This window comes from Clarias gariepinus, chromosome 3 (genome assembly GCF_024256425.1).
Source record: "Clarias gariepinus isolate MV-2021 ecotype Netherlands chromosome 3, CGAR_prim_01v2, whole genome shotgun sequence".
NCBI lineage: Eukaryota > Metazoa > Chordata > Actinopteri > Siluriformes > Clariidae > Clarias > Clarias gariepinus.
Genome location: NC_071102.1, coordinates 29,200,043 through 29,225,058, shown reverse-complemented (window position 1 = coordinate 29,225,058; position 25,016 = coordinate 29,200,043). Strand labels below are relative to the sequence as shown.

Below are 25,016 nucleotides of genomic sequence, written 5' to 3'. Positions count from 1 at the left end.
AAAAATGTGGAATTTCTCTGCTCAACATAACCTTTAAAAGTTGCACAACTAGGTGTTTTTCTTTCTCCTGCCACCATAAAAACTACCCTTGCAACAAGACCTTAATGTCCCTGCATGGTACTCTTGGTGGGCATTAAATTTGCTTTGCAAGACATGAAAGTACCATTATAGGACATTAAGTTGCTCTTACAGGACATTATGTTGCCATTGCAGGACTTTGCATCGCCATTGCTGGATATTAATGTGCTATTGCAGAGCATTAAGGTACCACTGCAGGAGAATGAGGTGCCAATATTTTACAGGACATTTTAGTGGCATTGAAGGGCAGTGTGGTGCCATTGCAGGATATTAATTCGCTATTGCAGGGGATTAAGGTAGAGATTATGATGGCATGGCTTGATATTATGGTACTACTGCAAGACAAGATGCTACTGACAGACAGTAAGGTGCCATTGTGCTCAACTACAACGATACCTTAGGACATTAAAATGCAATTTCAGGTCATTGAGGTGACATTACTGGACAGTAAAATTCCATTTCAGGTCATTATATTGACATTGCTGGACAATAAGGTGCTGTTTTAGGTCATTAAGTTGACATTGCTGGACAGTAAAATGCAATTTTTGGACATTAAGGTGACATTGATGAACCGACAAATGTCATTTCAGGTGACAAAGATTGCATGATGGCATTGCAGGGTATTAAAATACAAATACAGGACACTAATGCTGCCGCGAGAGAGTAACATGCCTTTTTTCTACATTACATTGTCATTGCACAGTCAGCCTAAGGAAATGATTTTCTGAAAAATTAAATATATAAGATTGAATGAGACTGATGAGATCAATGGAAACATAACACAGATTCTGTCTTTAGCACATGAGGTTAGCACTGTTGCCTTGCACCTCCTGGGTTGGAGGTTAAAATCTTGCCCCAACCTTGTGAGCATGACGTTTGCATGTACTTTCCATGCTTTGTGGGTTTCCTCCACGTAATCCAATTTCTCCAACCATCTAAAGACATTCATAGTAGGCTGATTTACAAGTTTGCCATGGTAAACGATTGGTGGGGGGTTGACATATGTTTGTGCGCATTTGTCCTGTGCTTACCCAATCAGGGCCCAGGACCCTATATAGGGTAAGTATTTCCATCGTTATGTTTTTCACTGACTGATTTAAATCATGCTAGCACAATTGGACAAAAAAAATTAGTCGATAATAACAAACAAAAAAGTCCAATTTCTTAAACACATCTCTACCAAAGCTGATTTTTCCCCTCCTCTCTTTATGCATTAAGATATTTAGCTCGACTTCATATTGGGCGAATGCTCTAAGATGACTTCAAGTTGTTCATGTTGTTGAGTCCAGGACCCCTAACTAGAATAGTGTATTGTTTGTCCACTGGCCAGGTTACCATATTTTAAAAAAAAGATGCACATCTTGTCACATTACACATACAGTACAGTATACATATTGCGCATATGCAGCGTGATTCACTCGAAAGAGGCCCCGAACATTCTGTAATAACTCTTTCTAGGACAAGGCAATCTGAACAAAACAACATACAATGTGGTCCTCAGTATATGGAGATGTAAACACACCTTGTTGCCCCTGAGTTCGATCAATATTGTAGGCACCAGACAGCCATTGTTCTATTTAAACGTTACGGGAACATGAAACACCATCCATCATTGCATGTAATGCATTGCATTATATATACTGTACATCTATGTATGTAGTGTATTTTTGGGGCCTCTTTCAAGTGAGTCACCCTGTACACATACTATGCTTGTTCTTTTTCTTCTTTTTTTCTGCTGCTGCTGTTTTACCTCAAGTACTTTGTGGAGGGTTTGCATGGACTAACCAGAAATGTACATGAACGCCACCTATTTATATTTTTCGGTTAATACTAGCATCGTTTTTGATTCTATAATAAGTTTATAATTTCAAAATAAATTATGATCTAAGAGCAACAGCAACATGGTAATATTGTCCACAAAGATTCCACTTTGGGTCCACAAGTTTTGGGTCTAATCTGTAGCATCATCATAGCTTTATTACATTTTTAAAAATGTGCAATGCTATCTGTTGAATTTTAAAATGAACAAAAACTTTTATGTGTTACCATGAAGTATGCGGAATTAAGGTGTGAAATCGTGTTTATTAGGTAGATTTCAATTTCAATTTTTTAATACACCCATAAGCACGTATTTAAAAAATGTACAACGCAATCTGTTGGATTTTGAGATGAACTATTGATTTTTTTTAAGGTTGATTATTTTTATAATATAAGCCTGTTTTCCATTTAAATTTCAAAGCAGCATATCTTCTCTTCCCGGGGTCCAACTGTGATTTAGACAGACAAAAATTACAAAAACCATCTTAATATGTTCTACAGTATTACTCATCTTGGAATTATTATTTTTTAAATAATTTTTTTCCGCAAATACCTTCAATGTTCCAAAATTTATAATATGTATCGATGGTTTAAAGCAGACTATGTGTAATATTGCTTACTAAACTGATGAACTACTTGTAACATAAGGACTTATTAAAAACAAAGAACTTATTAGCCAGGAAACATATAATCCCAGATAATTAGCTGTTTGCTATGCTTCTGAGTCACTACATAGACAAGCCAGGAATTCCAGCTGCTCTTGTACCGAGCTCATCAATATTGTATTGACACGCTGCTCCTGCTGGTGGGCTCCACTGCCATTATTTATTTAGTTTTGTCTTCATTTAAAAAAAGAAAAAAAAATTCCATCTCCTGCTGTGTAGGTGCTTTCGTCACAAGCATCCACCTCACTCGAGTAGAGTCCGAGCTGCATATTCAAACTCTCTGGCATTTGATATACTGTATGTATTTCCGGGTGTCCAGAGAGACAGAACTATTTGTTTAGATAGAATGATTTTTTTTAAACAAGCACTCATGTTCAAATATTTACAGCCATCGGTGCACTCTGCAGATACTGCATCATTGAAAGCAAAGGCACCAGTTTTATATGGGAAACTTTAAGAGGGGAAAAAGTTTTCAGTCTTTAATGTACTCAGGTATTTAAAAGTAAAAAATGTATCTTGTTTGGGGTTGTGGTGGATGTAATGAAGCACTGAGCACAAGTCTGTATAGACGAGTCCAATATTGGTTATTGATTCTCAGCTAAGGTCCCAAAATAGGGAGACCTTTCAAGGTCATGGAGCAAATGTATTCTTTTAATGTTTACTATTGTAATATTGGCAGGTGGATACTTGATCTGTGGGTGGCTAGGAGAACACTGGTCTGGTGTAAGTGTGGTTAGATACAGTATAACACATTAAAGGAATCAAATAACACAAAATGTATCCCTAAGGTGCCAAACCATCACGAGATTTCAGAGCAGCTGTTATGGCAGGTCATTAAATACACTTCCCTGAAACTGTACTAGAGGGATAAGGATTGATGTCCCAAAAAGATACTTGATTGTGATGTGAAGGATTTTCATCTTCATCAAACTATTCCTGACTCTTTACCTCTTGTGGATTTGGTTGGAGTCATCCTAAAAGATGATGCCCATCAGGATAAAAATGATGTCCATTAGGATAAAAATTGATTATAGCTGAAAAGCGATAAGTTGAAAGGGCTTTGTACTTTGAGTTATGCTGAGTGTTTTCTCCACAAGAACCGCCTTTGGTTGTCACATATACACTGCAGCGCAGTGAAATTCTTTCTTTGCATATCATATCTTAGAAGTTGCGGTCAAAGCATATTTCAGCCATGGCACAGCACCCAGGACCAGACAGAGGTAATGGCTTTGCAGTGGCATCTTGGTGGAACTGGAGCTTAAACTGCCAATCATCTGATCTGTAGCCCTGAGCCTTAACTCAGCAGGGTCACACTCTCCTACTAAACCAGTTTTTTCCTTTCATTTGTTTTTTTTATGTGAACATACAGTAATTAAAGCGACCTGATGAAAGACAGACTTTCCCTGATAGCTTTGCATTTGCAAGGATGGGATAGTAACATCCTCTTGAAGAGTGACCTTATAAAAGTAGCAAACAAATTACATTGTGTAGCATTTTAAGGTCAGTGTTTCTTGTTGCGGCTGTGGCTCATTCATTATTGACAGTTTCTAAATAAACAGTAGATTTCCAATGCAGGATATAATATCCATAGTCAGCAAAATTGAGCCATGACTGAGACTCATGATGTCTCAATAAATTTTGTATAAAAAATTAAATTTTTCTTTTCCTGAAGTGTAAATACAACAGCACTTCAGGTATTATCTTAAAAGATCCTTTATCTTTTAAGAAATATTATGGTTCCATTTTGAGGGGGCGCTCCAATATGGCCCCACGGAATACGTTAGGAGTGGAAGCCCCAACGCAGGTATTAGAGGGAAGCATTGAGACGTGGGGTGATTATGTGTATTTTGCCGGGGAATAATCAATAAGGGCAAGCACCTTGCCGTGCTAAAGAAATGGCGTTTCTACGCCATTTTGTAACATAACTAAAGAACGAGGAGTTTCTTGTGAACCACGTGCATGTAAACCTAAATATATGCTCCCCCTTTTTTTTTTTAAGGAAAAATGCTTTTTTATTAATTAATTAATTCCTCTCCAGACCTTTATTTCTTTATCTTTAGCGAGATATATTGTTCATTTTTCAGGCCTCTTTTCAGTAGATCTTTTTTTTTTTTTTACCTTTTTTCTCAGTTCTCTCTTTTCTCTTTTTCTTTTTTCTCTTTTTTCTTTTTTCATTTTTTTTTTCAAATTTTATTTTCACTTTCCTTTTTTTCTCTCCGATATACCAGAGAAACGTTCTCATACATGGTGCTATCTAATGTTCGCACATAGTGTGCTGGTTTCTGGGGGTTTAAATAACCTGCCGGCCAGGTGTGGCACATCTGCTCTGATTGGCAACATGGCGAGGTTGCCTAGCAATCGCTGCCGTCCGCTGATCTGCCTGCCTATAAATCTGGCTAGTTGTCTGCAGATTTGTCTTTTTCCGCGTGTGACCGTGTTATAATTTTCTATTTTAAAATATAAAGATAGATTTTTACTATTACATTGCAATGTCATGGATCATTATTTAAAGTCTGTAGAATGGTTTTATTGTGCAAATGTGTTTATACTGTATTTATGCAAATAATGGCTAACAAAATATTAAAACTGCCAAAATGTAGTCTTGCATTCTCTCCCTGTGTGCATGTGTTTCTTCTGGGTTCTCTGGTCTCGTCCTATCCTATCCATGTAGATGGATTGTCCAAGATAAATGGTCCCGTAGACTTTGAGTGTCATCGTATCCATTGGTTATTACCTTAAAGATAGTGAGTGAATGAGAAAGAATACCAGTAAAAGCTTTAAAAATTTACAACACTAGGTCAGAATCAGAAAGAGTTTTATTGACAAGTATGTTAGCACATACAGTACAAGGAATTTGTTTTGGTGACCGAAGCTTCCAGAGACTACAACATACAATACACACACACAAAAGGGCAATCTCTGTACAGTTTGGAGATCTACATGTACTGTATTTGTACAACATTCCAGCAGACCCATAGTTTTCTTATTCACTATCTCTTAGATATTTATTAGGGTAGGGGGCTTCCACTTTAAATTCAATAGCAGTTATCCAAAGTTCTTTACAGGTCAGATGTAAGCATTACAGCCATGAAAATACGTTAATGCAACCTCTCCGTTAACTCACAAAGACAGATGGGTTACTTGAGTTTATCCTTAACAGCTGCCATGCACTGTTGGTATTGCTTAAAATCAATGTTGGGTTAGAGTACTCAGATTACTTTTTTTAATGTAACGAGTAATCTAATGCATTAGATCCACCATTTAAGTACTCACTCAGTTATTTTTTCAAAAATGTAATCCATTATTCAGACAATTTATGTAATCTGTGAGCCAGACAGTAGTCATTCCCAATCCATTAGTGTGTCTGTGTGTGTGTGTGTGTGTGTGTGTGTGTGAAAGTCGTCTTACAAGTCCCGCCCCCTATAACCCGCACCCATCTGTTATTCCTGCTGTTATACCCCTCTTTCACCTATGCGGTTTGACTATGCGAGGACTGGCATGCGGAAAGATGGAAACCTAATCACAGCGCCAAATCTCGCGGTGATTCATGATGAACCGTACTTATGGCAACTGCGCAAACCTGTGTAGGTGAGATTGGGGTATTAGTAGCATGAGGAATCACAAAGGAGTTTTTGTTTTCTGCAATGGAAAAGTACTCTAACTAGTTACTTTTATCAGAAAGTAACGCTGAAATGTAACTGATTACTTTTTGAAGACAGTAATTTTGTAATGTAATTAGTTACTTTAAAAAGTAACGTCCCCCAACACTGCTTCAAATTGTAGCTGGTTTACAGGAGAGCTTATTTTGTTTGTCTGAAAAGTAGCTAATCATGCTTATCAGCAAAAATTTAAACTGGATAAGGATTAGCTGACCAGATGAAAGCATTATTATTATTATTATTATTATTATTATTATGGATAAAGTATAAAGTTTAATTTATGAAATTTACCTTAAATGCTTATTTTATTTAGTCTTTTGCCATGTACAGTATATAACAAATAAAATAAAAATTATGCTGTAGAACAGTGAGAAGTTTTCCAAGACCTCCTTGCAGATTGCTGATCACCATTCTACCAGCTTATAGCAGTCAGAAGCAGAGAAAGGAAAGGAGGGAGGTCCTGAGTTTCAGTACAACTGATGAAATTAGCAGTTGCTGAGTCATTGCATTGCATTGCGCATCAGCTCTCTTCTGTTTCACCTGCCTGTTATCCGCTTCCTTGATCAGACATGGGCACTAAGCCGGTAAATTTGACAAAATTATGCTTGTGTTAATTACAACACTAGTGGTGAATTTGGAATACACTGGTTAAAACCATCTGGTCCTCTCACAGCCCACTAAGGATGCTTTTGCAGTTTATTTGTTTGGGGAATACCTTCTATCTATTTCATGTGCATCAAACCATTCAGTGATATCTTATGGATGGGATGTGATCACCCTTCAAGGCAACCCTCAGCATACTGTACATATGACATCATAGGGTAAAGGTGATTGTAGTGGTTTTCTGATAGATGGAAGAGAGAGGAAATCCCATACTTCCTACTAAGGAAGCAGAGCCAATTACTACGTCTTGGACTGCTCTCATAAATGACTGTGGCATCAGGGGGATCTGAATGGCTCCTGGCTTTAGGATGAACATTTAAACAGTTGCACCACAGCAGATTTCAAGAAGCATATCATAGCTGCTCTATACAGTATTTTACTTAAGACAATGATAATGATACTTACAGTATTCAAATCATTTGTATATTTGAACACTTTTCTTGCCTGGACATGATTCTAATGATCCCCATAAAGATCCATCCTATCCAGCATGCAATTCAGCCTCAGTTGGCTTCAGTTCAGGGTCTACCATGCAATCTATTGTAAGTCTTTAATTTTTAAAGTCACTTGGTGTTTTTCTGCTCTGTTGTCTTACCACAAGTTCTCATACACAATTTACAACATACCCCACACACTCTCAACCAACATTGCAGCTGTTCTTGATAAATATCCTGTCCTTATATGACATTTAACAGTCAGCATGCAATGATAGATGCTTTTTGCTTTTGGCTTGTAACCTTTATTGAGCTCTTAAATTTTAAATAAGGATTAAAATAGTCAGTACATTACTCTGACAAAGTATTTTACTTGGATGTAAAAACAAATTGTATATTTTTCACCCCTGCCTCACTGTTTATAGTAAGTAGATTTTGATAAGGGCAGAACGGTGGCTTAGTAGTTATCGCTATCGCTATCGCACCTCATGGTCCGGGTTCGATTCCTATCTCAGGGCCTGAGTGCATGGAGTTTGCATGTTCTTCCCATGCTTGATGGGTTTCCTCTGGGTCCTCCACAGCCCAAACACATGTAGATTAGGCTGATTAGTGTTCCTAATCGCCCTGTAGTGTGTGCGTGCTGTGATGGATTGACAATAGGTGTGCCCTAAGTCTCCTGGGATAGTCTTCAGTCCCCCCCTGCAACCCTGTATGCAGGATTAAATAGTATAGATGATGAGTGAGTGAGTGATTGAGTGAGATTTTGATTATCTGGTTTTCATCCTTATTAAATTACGAGTATATAATAAGAGTTCTTGGTTGCCCAATAAAGGACCACCATCTAAATTAAAGAATCATTAAGAACAATGTAGGTTAGCACATTCAATGAAAGTCTAAAAATTTAACACATTAGTAGAATTCTTAGGTAGAATACCGTAGGTAGAATAATAACATATTGCTTATCTGCCTAAGGCTGTTGAGTCATGCCATGGTGATTCCAGGTGTTTGGGGAATCTCTGAATCCTCATTTCATTTAAGAAATGCTATTATTAGGAATCTCCTCTGCTTCATAGGGATATGACTCACTTCCTTGACCTTTGAAATTATTAGTCTATGCCCATATTAAACTCCAAATCAGACTAAATCAATTTTTTTTCTAATCCACACTGATCATTCTTTCTCTGTCTTTTATTTCTTTTAAAACAGGGAATCACCACTGATTTGCTACAAGGTGAGTCAAAAATTATCTGCACTCCAGTTATATTAAAACTTCTGTTGACTGCACTGTCTTATCAGCATTTCTGTTCAAGGCTACTGTCTCCCCAGTCACTGCTGTGCAGGTGTAAAGGTGTTACATCAGTTTATTTGAAACAGTGATGTGATGGATGCAAAAAAGGACTTGCACAAAAGAAGAGAAAAGTTTTTTTTTTTTTGTGGTCTGAGGGTGTACTCGGTCTAAAGTCACAGAAGCAATCAGATATCTGCAAAAAAATTTTTTACTGATAATCTAAGGAACATGAAAGTTTACTAAAGAGAATCATTACTGGTTAAAAGACAGGGATTCATCACTATGCGCCTGAGAGTATGGAATGGAAATATGCTCAATCACCAACCAATAAAAAGTTCAAAAGTCAACCATCAGCTGGAAAAGGAATGATTATTCTGCATTATTCTGAATGTATAAATATATTTATTATAAACTGTATAATTGCACAGTTTATGTTAACCAGAATATAATAAGTGGAGAGAGCAAAAGTGAGATGATAAGGATGACTAAATGCATTACACATCCCACACTTATGGTTAAATGGTCAACTGAAGGGTTTTATGTGCATTAAATGGTAATTTTCTAAAGTATCTTCTAAGCAGGGGAATTATTTCAGTCAATGAAAAACTTTACTTTGACCCATTATGTGGTATATAGTAGAATTTAAGAGATCGATGTCACTGTTTGTATTAAATCATGTATTATTTTGCCCTGCAGTGGTGGTTTATAGTAGTTTTCCTCTTATGTTAATATAGAATTTTAGAAAACTGTTTGTTATAAATTGTAAAATTATTAAAGATTTTAAAACCCTGATGTTTTTGGATGGATTGATTGTTTTTTATTTTTGGTTTACCTAATTAATAGAATAATTATTTAAATATATGGATAGAAATTAGAAAATGAATAAAATTTTTACTTTTACATTTTTAAAAGTGTATTTTACTGAAATGTGATGTTATGATACTGTGAACAAATTACAAAGAAATTATGGGGTAAAATAGCAATCAAGGGTAAATGTGTCCCAAATGAACAAACATGTAATAAAAATGTTTTCATTGAGTCATTTAGCGGGCTACTGATCAAAAGGTTGTGGGTTCAAGCACTTCCAAACTGCCACTGTTGAGCCCTTGAACAAGGCCCTTAACCCTATTTGGTCCAGGGTCGCTGTATCCTGGCTGACCATGCGTTCTGATTCCTGTTTCCTAATTGATATATGCGGAAAAAAAAAAACATTTCATTGTGGCAAAATGGCAAAAAAAACTAATACACAATTAAAGAAACTGTCCCAATTTATTCTCAATCTCACTCACTCTTTATACTGCTTATCCAGTCAGTCATGGGAAGACTGGAGTCTATCCAATGGTCATGAAGCAGGGTATTCCCTGGAGGGGGTTGCAATCCATCAATTGGCACACAACCACACACACATTGACACACTATGGGAAAATTAAAAGAAGTAATTGGCTTATCTGCATGTCTTTGAACTATGGGAGTAAACCAGAAAACCAAGCATAGGAAAAACATGCAAACTCCATGCACAAAGACCTGAGGCCACAGTGCTAACCTCTAAGCCATGCCAACTTAAAATAACCTTTGGTTTTAATTAAAAACATAGGTTATTTTGTATTTAAATAATCTTCATTTTCTATACAATTTAACCTATACAAGGTCAGGGGGGTACTGAAGACTATCCCAGGAGACTTTGCGCATCAAAGCATCGCAGGCACTAGAGGCAGGAATCGAACCCTCAACCCTGGAGGAGCGAGGCCACAGTGTAAATCACTATGGCATCATGCCATCGCATTTAAATCATGTTAATATTAATGCATGATTGTATTTATTGCAGGGTCCCAGGAGTCTTAGGGCACAAGGCGGGGTACATACTGGAGAGGGTGCCAATACATCACAGGGGACACACACACCAACCCACCCTCACACTGTTCTTCACACACTATGGGCAATTTGGAAATGCCAGTTAACCCACTTTAATCTGCATGTCTTTGGAGTGTGGGAGGAAACCGGAGTACCCGGAGGAAACCCACCAAGCACGAGGAGAACATGCAAACTCCACGCACCGGCGGGAAATTGAACACAGTATGTATTTAATACTATGTAAATACCACTGTATTTAAATCATGTTAATATTAATGCACCATTGTTGTTTAATATATAATGTAGTGTAATGTATATAAAATAGCCATATCCTTTCCAGTGGTTTGTAAAGTGTAGAAAATAGATACCAATCTATTTTCTACCAATCAATATATATATATATATATATATATATATATATATATATATATATATATAGGCCTATATATATATTAAACCCGGACTGGGATTTTACAGTTATGGGAAACTGGACATGCCTGTGTAGTCCTGCACCCCCCCCCCCTCCTCCGCCATCCCGTCCTCCTCCCGCCCCCCCTCCACCCCTGCTTTAAAATGCGCTCGTCCAGTAGCATGTGTTCAGCCGAGCGCTTTCTCTCCTCTCCTCCTCTCCTCCTCTCGTCTCCGGTACAAGCGGCTGGTCCCGGTAGTAACATGGTGCGAGGATCAGGGCGGCACTGAGCCACTGCATAAAGACACAACGACAACAACAACAACAACAACAATAATAATAATTTTTTAAAAATCCAAGCTTACACGCCGAGGAGGAATCCAGCCGTATTCGGACGCGGTAAGGAAGTGAGCCGTGCGGCTTCCTCTTCATCTGCAGTATTGATATCGGTGTTAAATTGTTAACGACGCTGCTTCTGGTCCGATGCTTTCGCGTTGGTTTTCTGTGTTGTTTCGAGTAAGAGTTACACTGCAGCTCTACTATAACCAGCAGAGCGGGATGGATAAGTCTTATTTCGGTCTTATTCAGCAATCTTGGTGAAATAAATGAATAAATACATGTAAATACATAGAACGTCCCACCGATGTTGCACCAGTGTAAGCCTCGTTGTAGCCTCAGATAAGGAGATTAAACGACTTCAGAGGCTGGATGTACTGTATGTCCTGCTGACCACTAGTTTGTGAATGAAACATTCCCTTACGTAAAAATGACATGCATGTCAACTGATCGTATGTTTTTCACATGCTATTGTATGAATAATAAAAAAAAAAGGCAAGTTTTATGTAATGTAATGTAATGCCCTAAATATCTTAACTTCATTCATTCATTGATTCATTTATTCATTTTCACTAAGATGACTTTATTCTGCTGAGGGTTGTGGTTGATCTCGAGTCTCGGATCACTGTACACCAGGCATGGCATGAATACTACCTGGAGGGAGTTCCATACCATCACATACTACCAAACACACACACACACACACACACACACACACACTGTACAGTATACTGTACAAGGTGTGAATGTGTGTGAGCGTATCTTTGCAAGCTTGAAGGGAACAAGATAACCAGGATAGAACATTTCTACTAGAAAGAAGTAGTTGTGTAAATTAAAAAATGTGATTTGAATTCAACTAACCACACACATCACCTGAGTACTACAGTATGTAATAAATTGTGTAAAAATCACATACAAACCAAACCTAAAATGATATACATGTGAAAAACATATAAACCATGTCTACAACCTACATTTCCCATGTACTTTAAATCATGTGATTGTTCAGACGTGAGGTTCATGTGACTGTTCTTTAAGGGTTGCGGACTAAACGGAAAACTTATCAGTAGTGAAAAACCATTTTTTGTTGTTTATTTTGTAATTAACACACATTTATAAGGATACTGGTTCACATTTATAAGGATACTGGTTCTGGTTCCAGTATTCATAAGGATACTGGAAATGTGTTATGATTAATTGATTGTGCTTGTACAAATACACACAACTAACCCAGAAATAAATTATTTATTCTAGAAATATATTTAAGATTTAAGAATCAATAATCCCAGCATTGTATACAATATGACAATGCGGCAAACAGAAATGGCTCTCAAAGTGGGGTTGAAGAAGCATAGCCGTTTCGTCCGGGATAACTTTTATTTTGATACACTGGTATAAGTCACAATCTACCCCTGTTAAAGTTATTACTGTTAAGCTTGCGTAATATTAGATAGCGTGATGGCATCGTGGCCTAGTGGTTAGTACTGTCGCCTTGTCCGGGTTTGCATCCCGCCCCCGGTTTCCTCCCACAGTCCAAAGACATGCAGGTTATGGGATGGATTGGCACCCCGCCCAGGGTGTACCCCGCCTCATGCTCTAAGTCTCCTGGGATAGACTAGACGCCCACTATGACCCTGTTAAAACAGTATAGACGATAAGTGAGTGAGTTAGTGAGTGGACAGCATGCAACATCCGACTCCAGTGAGTGAGTGGATAGCATGCAGCAACCAACCCCAGCCTCTAAGGCGTGAGTGTGTGCACTTATGGTGCTGGTCCCTAGCCCAGATTAAACTGGGGAGAGGTGCATCAGTTAGGGCGCAAAAGGGTTCAGCTGGCACAAAAGCTGTAAAAAAATTTTTTTTGTTTCCTAAAAATGTTTGATTTGCCACTTAAATAGAATTGGGTTAATCCAAACCTACAGTATGTAACTCAAAAACGAATAAATTATGTATATATAATGTATAATGTATAAATAATATTTGCTTTTGTCGATAGAATGTTAACAAAGTATTTTTTTTTGTTCACATTTAATGTTCATGACATGAATTCCTACTAAGTGTATCAAATCATTCGTTTTACAGTTTCTAGGTGCAAAAAGCCTGAGAATCTCCAGGCTAAAATATATTGTACATTGTCTCTGCTGATTACTTTTCTTTTTGCAAAACACAATCATTATTACTTCTCACTGTCATGTCCACCCACTCCTAGCTGCCCTGCACCAGCGTGCTCACTTGGTCTTACACCAGGTTGACAGACAGCAAGGTGACTAAAAGGCAACATCCGGTGCACAAATTACCCTTTTGATTTTGTATTAAAAAACACTGGCCATCTCTATACTGTAGGCTTATTATTACAATGTTTAAAAGTATTAGTATCTGATTATCATCCTTTTTGGAGAACACAAGCAGTAACAACATATTTTGAACAACTTAATATAATAATAAAAAAAAATTATCAGGTTTGATCAAATACAATGTAAAAGGGATTTGATCAAATTTATACAGAATGTATGGATGCTAATGGCTTTCCTAAACTCAAACCCTTACATTCATTAGTCTTAAAATTATGGTTATATTAAGTCCATTTTGAAAAACAAGACACATCATATTTTTTGCTAGAAACTGAATAGCCTAATACAAAATACTCTACATTTGGTTGCTTGTCTGTATTTTAGCCTAACCAATTTTGAGTATCTGTGGAAAAACCATCAGTGCCCAATTTAAAGGCAGAATGATGCAGACCTCCACCCTAGTAACTGCTTCCTGCATTCAGATAATTTAAGCTATCAGACTTTGCCTGTCTTTGACAGAACCATCATGGATTGCAGATGTATTATAGGATAAATGAGCAAAGGCAATGTGGCTGGATTTTATTTACTTTCATGTTAAATCATAAAAGGTAATAACTCTATCTAATCTTTGTAACTTTTCATAAACATGGCAGACTAATATTACTGGTAATTCATTAGTCATGCTATATTGCTAAATAACTGCCAAATTAATGTTGTGATCATAAAATTCCCTGTCTTCATGATTTGATATAAGTTTTTTTTAATGTGTATTCCCAAAATGCAGAGTCTTATCTATACTGTAGCTGTATAAGCGGTACTCTTTTTAGACAATTTGTAATTAAATTAAAAGTTTCTATGCATTTTCTTGGAGAGTATTTTACAGAATTTTTTTTAATATTTTATGGTAGGTTTTTTCAAGCATCTTGGATAATTTGATACTTTATGTTTGTCCAAATTTCTTTAAAAAAACAGGAGCTCCATGTTTTGGGATGAATTAAGTAGGAATGTGAATTACCAGGGACTTCCCGATACGCTATTATCAGGATACCTAAGTGCCAATTCAGTTTGTTTATTTTGTAATTATTATTATTATTATTATTATTATTATGTCACAATTCTTGAGAAACGTGCATGCCCTTCTGTGTGAATAGTTTAGTGTGCACCACCTGTAGGATCATAAAGCAACAGCAACATTCCACCACTTCAATTGCAGACCTTTGAATTAAAAAAAAAAACTATTTTGGAGTCAGTGTGGCAGAACATGAATCATCACACAAAAGAATTGCGTGTAACTAAAAAATTTTTTTTCCATCTTAAGTATTAAGATGACCAATGTGTGCCAAGAAAACATAGATTTGTGTATTTGATTCAAATATCTCAACAATTGAGATTATCAGCATTGTCAACAGAACAACTTACATTTTCAGTCTTCATCTGGTAACTGTTGATGCCCTCTGTAGCTTTACTGTAGATTTCTTGGTCACCACAGCTATAAAGAGTAGTTATTAGAGTTACTGTAGCGTCTCTGTTGGCTCAAATAAATATGGTCATTCTCATATAGCCTCTCATAACTACAAGGCAACTGCTGCTCACTAGATCCCCCCCGCAACTCCATTTTATATAATTACCCCTTTATATATCCTACATCAGTGCCATGGTCACAGTGATCGCATCTCCCCACTGTGATGTTTGTTGTGAAAAATACCTGAAGCTCATAACCTGAATGATTTTATGCATCACACTGCCACCACATTATTCACCAATTATGTCAGTGCATGCTGCATACATGTGCAAGTTCCCAATAAAGTGGCTGGGGTGTACGTTATGAAATAAAAACAACAACTCGACGAGCTGTGTAAGCAGTGCGTCTGAGACTGTTTGAGGTCAAATCAATTGGTGTTTGAAAATCATGATGATGTAATAATTGTTTGTTGTCACAATATTAATTTGTACTTTGTGCATTTTATCTGCCTGCATGTTTTCCTTTGAAAGTCAGTCAAGTGAAGTGAAGGTGGAGCAAATTGAAGATGACAGGAATTTGGGGTTGCAGTGTTAGCGCCGAGCCCATTAACAGCATCATTTTACATTGCATGATCCGTGCAGTAAATGCATGAAGCACTTCCTCCATGTGGCATGACTCTCCCATTCAGACTTAGCTTCAGTTTCACTGCACTCATTCAAACTAGTTGCCCTTTTAATACCTTTACATCTTTGTTATAATGTGCACAACACAAAATCGTCATTCTGGCAGGTGTTCAGAGTATTTAGGACTTTATTATGGCCACGATATTACACTTTAGACAACCTGGAATTAGACAACCTGATGGTCTGGTTGCTTATTTCTGTGTTTGTTTAGTCAAATTCTGGTTTTGAGGGACTATGAAAAAGGCATCAATAGATGATTTGATGTTCACATTTTAGCCCGGTTAGTGCTTCATGCATTTCAATCCTCCAAGCAATCAGTCTTTTACTGAACCACCGTGTTCCTCTCAACCATGATTGCGGATGTGTTTCGTATTATGGGATGTGATTGTGTTGTGTACTTGGAGACAGCATTAAGAGTGGAAGTGGGCTTTACCACCAACCGAGAGCCTCTCCCGTGCCCACTCGAGAGACTCCATAACACTGGTCTCAGCCATCCATTAGAGAGTCCTGACAGGGAGGCAATTATTCTCTGTGCCTGTGGTTTATTCCAATGATCTTTCCATGTTACAATAACATAAAAAAAAAAAAATCCAGATTTGAAAATGAAAGAAAAAAAGGATTTTTTTACTCTAAAAATTAAAATCAGGACTGAAAACAACTCCAAGATTTTGAGTGTGCTCAATATTTGAATACAACTGAATATTTTAACATTAATGTATTTAGGCAGCATGCACGTTCAGCAGTATAACGTACTGTATGCTTATATGACATGCAGCTGATTATTAATAGTGGAGTACACTGATCAGCCATAACACTACAGCCATTAACATTAAAACCACCTAGGTTTTAGGATTCCCCTTTGTGCCACCAGAATGGCTCCTCAGGGTGTGGCTCCACAGCACCTTGGGGGCATGCTTTGCTGTCTGGCACCAAGATCCTTTGGGTGCTCTGGGTTGTGGGGTGGGGCTTATTTGTCAGGCTCATCTTGATGGTCGATCAGTATATACTGCCATTCTGTGATTATTTGCTTGAGTAATGGATTGTTTTTCAAATAGAGATAATATTTTTCTTTCTCCTAAGTTCTCGAATGACCGGTTGCTCCTAAGGATATGTTGAGGGTCTTCTAGCTCATATCTTTACCTGCAAGGTCAGCTTCAATACGTGCTAAGCAGGTTGTACTGTTTGAGCTAGCAGCATATCATTCACATGACGGTGTTCAGGCATTAGTTGTTCTGCATTGGATTCTAGTGAGTCAGATGGCCTGCTTTCTGTTTGTTTGAAGGGCATTTCACAGGCACATGAGGGATTAAGAGCACCTCTCATGCTTGACCAGAGGAAGGTGATTTCAGGGCTGGTTTGACCAGCGGGAAATAAAACTGGGGTAATAATGAGCTGGGAAAGTTTAGAAAAACTAATGCTGCCATAAATTATGCAAAAGTTTCAGAAGATACCCAGAGAGGTTTTTTTTTAAAACCCTTACATAGAATGGAAATCAATTTATTGGTGTGCTGAGTCATTTTCCAAATGGGAAAGGCATAAATCGACAGTGCAAAATATTCTTAATGTCAGTCTTGGCCTTTCCCAGTGATTAAGAAAAACGAGGAAAAGTAATATTGATTATCACACCTGACCATGCATATCAATGGTGCTATGACAACGTTTGTAGTGGAAAAATTATAATTCAAGATTTAAAAATATTGAAACAAAAATAAGGCCTCAGTAAGATGTCAAATTATTTAGCACAACTAAACCAAGGATAATGCCAGAGTGGAACAGTGGGTAGTGTTGCTACCCCAGAGCACTAGGAACTGTGTGGAGTCTGTGTGGAATATTTATGCATTCTCCTCATGCACTTGTGGATTTCCCCTGGTTGTGAATGTGTGTGTGAGTGCATGGCACCCTGCCATGGACTGGTGTTCCATTTAGGGTGTGTTCTACACTCCACACAATTAATGAAGCTCTTACTGATGTTAAACAAATGGTACTGATGTTAAACAAATACATATTTTCATGTTTTTTAAATAAGATATTCTGTTTCTTATGCACTGTAGGATGTAGAGGTACCTTTTGACCCAGACTCAGTCCTTAGGAATGACTGATCAAACTTATAATAAAAAAAAAAACAACAACCCAAAATTCAAGAAGATAAATGACAAGGAATAGGTACAGCAAAAAAAAAAAAAGTTTTCTCTCATACCACAACAGTTTGGTCATTTCGGCTTATTTCATTAAATATGTAATGTCAGTTTATAGGTCCATTTATTGTTGCCAAACATACAAAAAACTAATAATTTCCTCTCTGAACTGGTATTCCAAAAAAATCCAAATTAATCAACTTTGATTGCACTGTCTAAATATTTTTAGAACTCATTGAGCCATCATCTCTGTTTTAGTAACACATGTTTATAAAGTATTTTCACATCGTTTCATTCAGAATCTGAATAGCCATTGAATTAGTTGTACTGTATCTTTTGTATGATTGCATAGCTTTTATACATTTGCTGTAGATAACGTGGCTGGTATTTTCTCTAGTTAGTACACTACATTTGTAGCCAAAAATGAGGTTAAATATATGAAACTACAAAAGACATAATCCGTGCAATAAAACCAGAGAATAAAAATAATAATGGTGTAAAAGAGTGCATTCTACTGTACACACTAAAAGTGGATCAAAGTAATTGTGACATGAGACATGTGATCTCAGACGTGGGGCTTAAGAGAGAGCCTTCCTGGACAGAAGCTGTTACTGAACCAAACAATAACAGTTAAAGGGGAAAATCTTGCTGAGAGGGCAATCTGTATTTTAATGAAAAGGATGTGTATTTTTAGAACATTTCTCATCCAGACAGGAAATGGGATAGCAGGCTCTGTAATGTTTCATATAACATACTTTCTCAAATATTTTCCTTTTCCCAGTGTTGCATGCAGTTTCCTAAGCTCTTGAGTTTGCACGGTTTACACTTATGTACACATCAGGAACATGACAGGCACTATTATAACAGCATTTGACTCAGAATTTGACTCTCACAAACATATGGATTTAAGTTAGGTTAAAATATTATTTTTTTCCAGTACATACTATAATACCCAGTTATGTATCATAAAAGAATAAAAAAACTACCTGTATCAAAACACTTGTTACTTTTTGTAATATATTAAAGGTAGCTGACATTTGTATTTGATGTGCTCAATTTAATAACGGTTAATGTGTCTTCCATCATATTGTCACATTATTGACAATTATTTCCCCAAAGTAGCCATGTTATTGTGGTTCTAAATTACTCAGCTACTTCTCTCTCTCTCTCTCTCTCTCTCTATTGGCCGTCCTTTTCTCGACTGCAGAATTGTTTGTCATTAAGCTAGTTCTGATTTCAGCACTTGCTGCGCATTTTGCTTGCTTTCCTTCAGAACCATGATCGAAAACAGAACAAGATGTTTCAAATGTTAAAATAGCTGCCTGAGTGCGCCTTTTAAGGAGGATGGAGTAACAGGCGGACAGGAAGTAATCAGCTGTATATGCCAGCGGGCGGAAAAGAAAACACTGCTTCAGATTTGTGCTGCAGTGGGTGAGAAATGCTCTATGTGAGACGGATTATTTGATTTGTACATCCTTTATTGGATTTTTACGCACTTTGCATTTATATTGCATCATGTTGCAAGCTTTCCAAATGATTTCTAAATTGTCTCAAGCTCAAACTTTTGTATTTAAAACAGAACAAAAAAGTCCTATAAGCAGTCTATGCTCTGTGTCTCTTTGGACCAATCTTTAAATTACTATTCTTAATTTTTTTTTTATACCCAGCAGAGAACAAGTAGGGAATAAAACACATAACATCCTGTTATGTGAATTAGCCTTTACTATAGACATGATAATGACTAAAGGCATTAATATAAACTGCATTATTGTAAGAAACATGTTATAAACATATTAATTAGTACATTCACTAGCAGGTAAATGCTTAAATTATCCGGAACATTAAAACCACTGAGAGGTGAAATGGAAAACAATGGATTATCTCATCACAATGGCACTAGTCAAGAGGTGGGGATGTATTAGGCAGCAAGTAAACAGTCATGAGCATAAACAAGCATAAGGATCTGAGTGACTTTGACAGGAGCAAATTGTGTTGCCTAGGCGACTGGGTCTGAGCATCTTGTGGGGTGTTATTACCCACCAAATGTGGTCTCAGAGAGGACAACCAATGAAGTGGTGAGTACCAGAGGCCCATTGAGGCACATGAAGGAGCAAAGCCTAACTCATATGGTCTGCTCCCAAAAAAGAGTGTAACTCGCGCACCACAGACACATAGACATGAAACAAGGTGTTACTGGAAAAGAGTGAATTTATTGGGAAAAAGGGGAAAGGAAGAGTTTTAAGGCAGGAGGAAGAAAAGAAGGGGAGGTCCAGAAGCAGTGCCCAGCAGGCACGGCTGGTGAGTGGCGGTGGAAGAGTGGCGACGTGGACTCGCATGGACAGCTGCTCCTGCAGGCTCCACAACACAGCTTCCACAGTCTCAGTCTGATGGCCCCACCAAGTCTTTCTTGACTCAGACAGGAGTTAAAGACAATGAAGCCAGCGTCTGCTGTCAGTTCTCTGGTAACTACTGCGGTGATCCCGGCAAGGAAGAAGGGCCTTAACATTGATAAAGTGGCCTTTTCCTCTTCAGTGACTGGATTGCGAAAGCGATGGCTCTTGTCTGGAACTAAAATTGCTGGGGCAGCTCGTGCAATCCCTTAGTCAATGCCCCCTTCCCCTAGTATTAAATGGCGATGTACAGTCTGTCCGCCTTTGTCCCTGTGGCGCATGGCATTACCCCGCTCACATGCCAATATCGCAGTTAATATCCACCACTCTTTCTCCTCACATTGGAACTACTGTAGGTCCACTGCCAAAAGCATTTTCCATTGGCATCAGAACTGGAGCATAAAGCAATGGAAGAAGGTGGTCTGGTCTAATTAATCATGTTATTTTTTACATCATATGGTGCATGGCTTTACTGGGGAAGAGATGGCATCCTGATGTAAAGAAGGCATGCCGGCAGAGGCAGTGTGATGTTTTGGGCATTGTTTTGCTGGGAAACCTTGGATCCTGACATTCATGTGGATCTTACTTTAATACTTACCACCTACCTAGATGTTTCATATCAAGTGCACTCCTTCATGGCGCAGTTATTCTCTAATAGCAGTGGACTCTTTCATCACGATAATAGATGTATGCCCTGCCACACTGCAAAATGGTTCAGCTATGGTTTGAGCAACAAGAGATAAAGGTGTTGACTTGGCCTCCAAATTCCCCAGATCTGAAATCAGTTGAGCATTTATGAACTGTGATGAACAAACAAGTCTTGCATCTTACAGGAATTAAAGGATCAGCTGTTTAAAAATTATGTTAAATCGGTAATGCTTGATCTGACCGCAATGAGCCTGGGCCACTTCTTAATTTATGTACAGACTCTACGTCATAGGGGAGCATGGGGAAGTGAGAACACTGCTGTCCTTGACCTCTATACCGCTTGCCCCTAGCACATGAGTTCTGCTAGAGAATGAAAAGTGGAAAGGAATAAGCTGAGCTAGATTTCACATTCGAGTTTAGATGCTGTGATTGTGGTGGTTGTTGATTGGATCTAAAGCTCAACAAAAGTAAACAAGTTGGATTTAAACATAGCAGACCAACATCAGCAAAAAAATATTTGCTCCCCTGAAACATATGTCAGAAAAAGTTCAGTCATGTCGTCACAGGCTGAGTAATGCTGCACTGGGCTTGAAAAATCAATTGGACTGCTCTTTACTGATAAATTGTTCTGACTGAAATAGTGGTGAGTCAGAACAGCTCACTTCCCAGAGCTTCCCTATTCAGCTCTACATGGAATAAGTTATTAATAAAATGAAAAAGGCTTATTGATGATAAATAACTGCCACAGATGTATTGTGTTGTCTTTAACTATGACATCCTCAGGAGAGCAAATGCAGCTTTTGCAAAAGACCTAGGATTACCTGCACAGCTATTACTACTGCCACATCGGAGTAAACCACTGTTATTTTTCTGCTATTGATATGCAGGTGACTTTGCACGCTGGTTGCCAATAAACTTGATCAGCTGCTTCTCTAATAAGATCAACATTGCTGCAGAATGCTAATTATGTCCTAATTGCAAGCTGCTACATTAAGAGCTGTTAGCTAAATACTAATCAGTGAAATTCACACCTGCAAAACTCCAAAGCAGATAACTAGAGAGAATTAATCTCAGATTTCCTGTCAGCTTAGCACAGTTTAGCTACTTGGCAAATGTTAGCAGTTGTATGAACTAAGAATACGAATAAGAATACTGTTTGGAAATTCTGTCACAACATTATCATGTCATTTCCTTGTCTACCTTTTGTATAGAATATAAACTAGGTTGATATTCGGACTGAAGATCCTAAATTTGAAATGTTTATGAGGCTAACTTAGAAATCATGTTAGCTTAATTTAGTTACTCGGGTAGAGTAAAGACAAACATTAATTAACACTTAAAAGCTTCTTTTACAAATCCCAATCCGATTCTGACTTTAGCTTGTGTAAGATACTGTAGTATATAGTGATTTTTACAAATTCTTAATATTAGTACTTATTTATTATTAAAATGCTTTAATATTATTAATTATTAATATGGCACTAAACATTTAAAGCATTGCTTTAAAATCCAGTCAGGTTACCTTATGTTAGCAACCTGACTACTATAAACATTAAAAAAAGGCTAAGTACCTTAGCCCTTATGACTTTCTCTGTGAGGCTTCGGTTTTCTCCTGAAAAGAACTGCAAAATTCCTGAGCAGCTATCTAATATGTTGTGGTCAAAAAAAAAGAAAAAAAAGCATAAGGTGTATCCTCATTTATCCTTATTATATTATCTTTTATATTTTTTTGTGTAGTGATTTAAATTTTGATTCCACCTTAGGTTTTTTTACAGAAACTATATTATGACAAACAAGTGCTATTATATTTGATTATATTATATTATATTATATTATATTATATTATATTATATTATATTATATTATATTATATTATATGTTAATAGCATAATTTAACTAATGGAGTAATTTTTATATTCTATTATAACTTTATCTAAGATATTTTACCCACACATTTACATTTACAATAGGCAATTGGCAGACACTCTTATCCAAAGCGATTTATAAAAGCGCTTTAAAGTCATTGGATAGATCCTTAACTAAGTACCATTGGACACTGTTGGAAAATTTTATTTTAGTTTTTTGGGTTAATTAACCCAAATAACGAAGAAACTGATATTCCATATAACAGGTAGTTAGTTGTCGCTTTTCCCCACCACCAAGTTCATTCCACCACCTATTTGCCGGAACAGAAAACAGTCTACATGCATGTTTTTCTCGATTCTTGAGAGACGGTGGGACCAGTCGAGCAAACAAATGTTAATGAACAATGCTGTTAAACTCACCTTAAAATGTCTTCTCCAACCATTAAACTCACCATGGGCAATAGAAACCTAGCTGTTGCAAACAGTTGAGCAAGCAACATTGCCATTATTTTTACTGCTATTATAGACAGGAGTGCACTTTACAGTGCGGATAAATTTTTGTATTATTGCTTCTTCCGTTTGGAGACTCTGCCATGGTGTAGCAAAATTCTGACTCAGCTGAACTGAGGAAAAGGGGGAAAGAGAGGGAGGTTGAATGTGAAGCCTTGCCTACTGAGAAAAGTGATGGGTTCAATTAGCACAAAGGGAGATATGATACAATATGATTAGTGGATGTCGAAATGCAGGAGACTCCCGGAACTTCCAGAAGAAATTTCTGTAAATATCAAAGCTGATCCTCCTTTCTTCCTCAAGACTTTCATGTACTCCTACTGTCATTTAGAGTAGATAAATTGGGAATTTAAAGGGCAAGAGAAATTTTATAAGATTGTTTTGTATTGAATCTATAACACAATTTCTTCCATCTCTCATTTATTTCAAAGAGTGTTAATGCTATGGATTACAGTAGGTTTCTGTCAAATAAACACTCCCTTTGAAAGTATTGGAAGAGAAAGGCCAATCCTTTTTTTTTTAACTAAACACTAAGGATATTTGGCTAAACAATAAATATGAGATGATAAATAAAAATTTCACTTTTTATTTGCTGATATTTACATATCAATATGGCAAGGAAAAAACATGTGTTTTTTTGTTGTCCAGAAAGCGTGTTGTTAAAATGGATAATTCATCTTACATTTAGCAGACGCTTCTATACAGAGCAACTTACATTTTTATCTTATTACACATCTGAGCAATTGAGGGTAAAGGGCCTTGCTTAAGGGCCCAACAGTGGCAACTTGGTGGTTGTGGGGTTTGAACCTGGGATTACCTTAACCACTGAGCTACTCCTGGCCCTTGTCAAATCAAACCATTTTGAAGCTGAGAACAGAGGGAAAATCAGAGCCGTTTTGCAAGCATTGTGCATAGCCAAATGCAACAATTTGGAATGTTCTGAAAAAAAGAAAGAAACTATTAGTGTATTAACAACCAGACGTGAAACAGGTTGGCCAATTAAATACAGAATTTGATTAAACATTGTAAGGATTATAAAGAAAAAAAAACAAAATAACAGTCAGTGACATTACTAACAACCACAGGGCAGAGATTAAGGTATCACATTCCCATGATCATGGAAGACGTTAAAGACAGAAAAACAGGGGCCTTATCACACGATGCAAACCAGTCACTGCAAGGCCGAATGGAATTCAAAGAGAATTACAGAGATTAGTCACAAACGTTCTGGAGCTTAAGCACTATCAAGTTGTAGAGAAAGAAAGGATCTCTTCATGGTCCAAAACATACAAGCTCATCAGTCAAGCATGGTGAATGTAGTGTCATAGCTTGGGCGTGCATCACTGCTTCTGGAATAGGCTCGCTTATCTTTATTGATGTTACTCATAATAATAGCAGCAGAATGAATTTGGAAGTCTACAAAAACATTCTGTCTGCCAATATACAAAGAAATGGATCCAATCTAATTGGGACCTTTATTATGCAGCAGGTCACTGACCCAAAACACAGTGCAAACACAGTAGAGGGAAATGGAATGGAAAAGTAGAAACATTTAGACTGACCTTATTACCTCCTCTTAAAAAAAATATGCAACAGTAGTTGTTGGGGATGTCATTGTGTTGTTGGCTTGATGTACACTTCCAGTGAAAGTTTGGACCTACCTTTTATTTCTACATCATAAAACGATGCTAAGGGCATCTAAAATATGCAATAATCTCCTTTAAATAATTAATATATTGAGATGTGTCTGCTACTTACGCTCTGCAAAGCTTTCATAGCGGCTCTAATCTGAGGTCCTGTTTTAGGTCTTGCTTTCCTGGGATGGTCTTCAT

At 37.2% G+C, this 25,016-nt stretch overlaps 2 protein-coding genes across 3 annotated transcripts in view; one reads left to right on the top strand and one right to left on the bottom strand.

Annotated features, from left to right (window-relative positions):
• The window catches only part of LOC128518591 (deleted in malignant brain tumors 1 protein-like), a 173,717-nt gene extending 171,918 nt beyond the window's left edge, over positions 1–1,799 (bottom strand). The window contains exon 1 of the mRNA XM_053491753.1: positions 1,788–1,799. The gene's annotated coding sequence lies outside the window, so the exon portion shown is untranslated. The remainder of the gene's footprint in view (positions 1–1,787) is intronic.
• Positions 1,800–11,071: 9,272 nt separating this feature from the next.
• The window catches only part of hpca (hippocalcin), a 40,828-nt gene continuing 26,883 nt past the window's right edge, over positions 11,072–25,016 (top strand). For both annotated transcript variants that reach the window (XM_053492404.1, XM_053492405.1), the window contains exon 1: positions 11,072–11,264. The gene's annotated coding sequence lies outside the window, so the exon portion shown is untranslated. The remainder of the gene's footprint in view (positions 11,265–25,016) is intronic.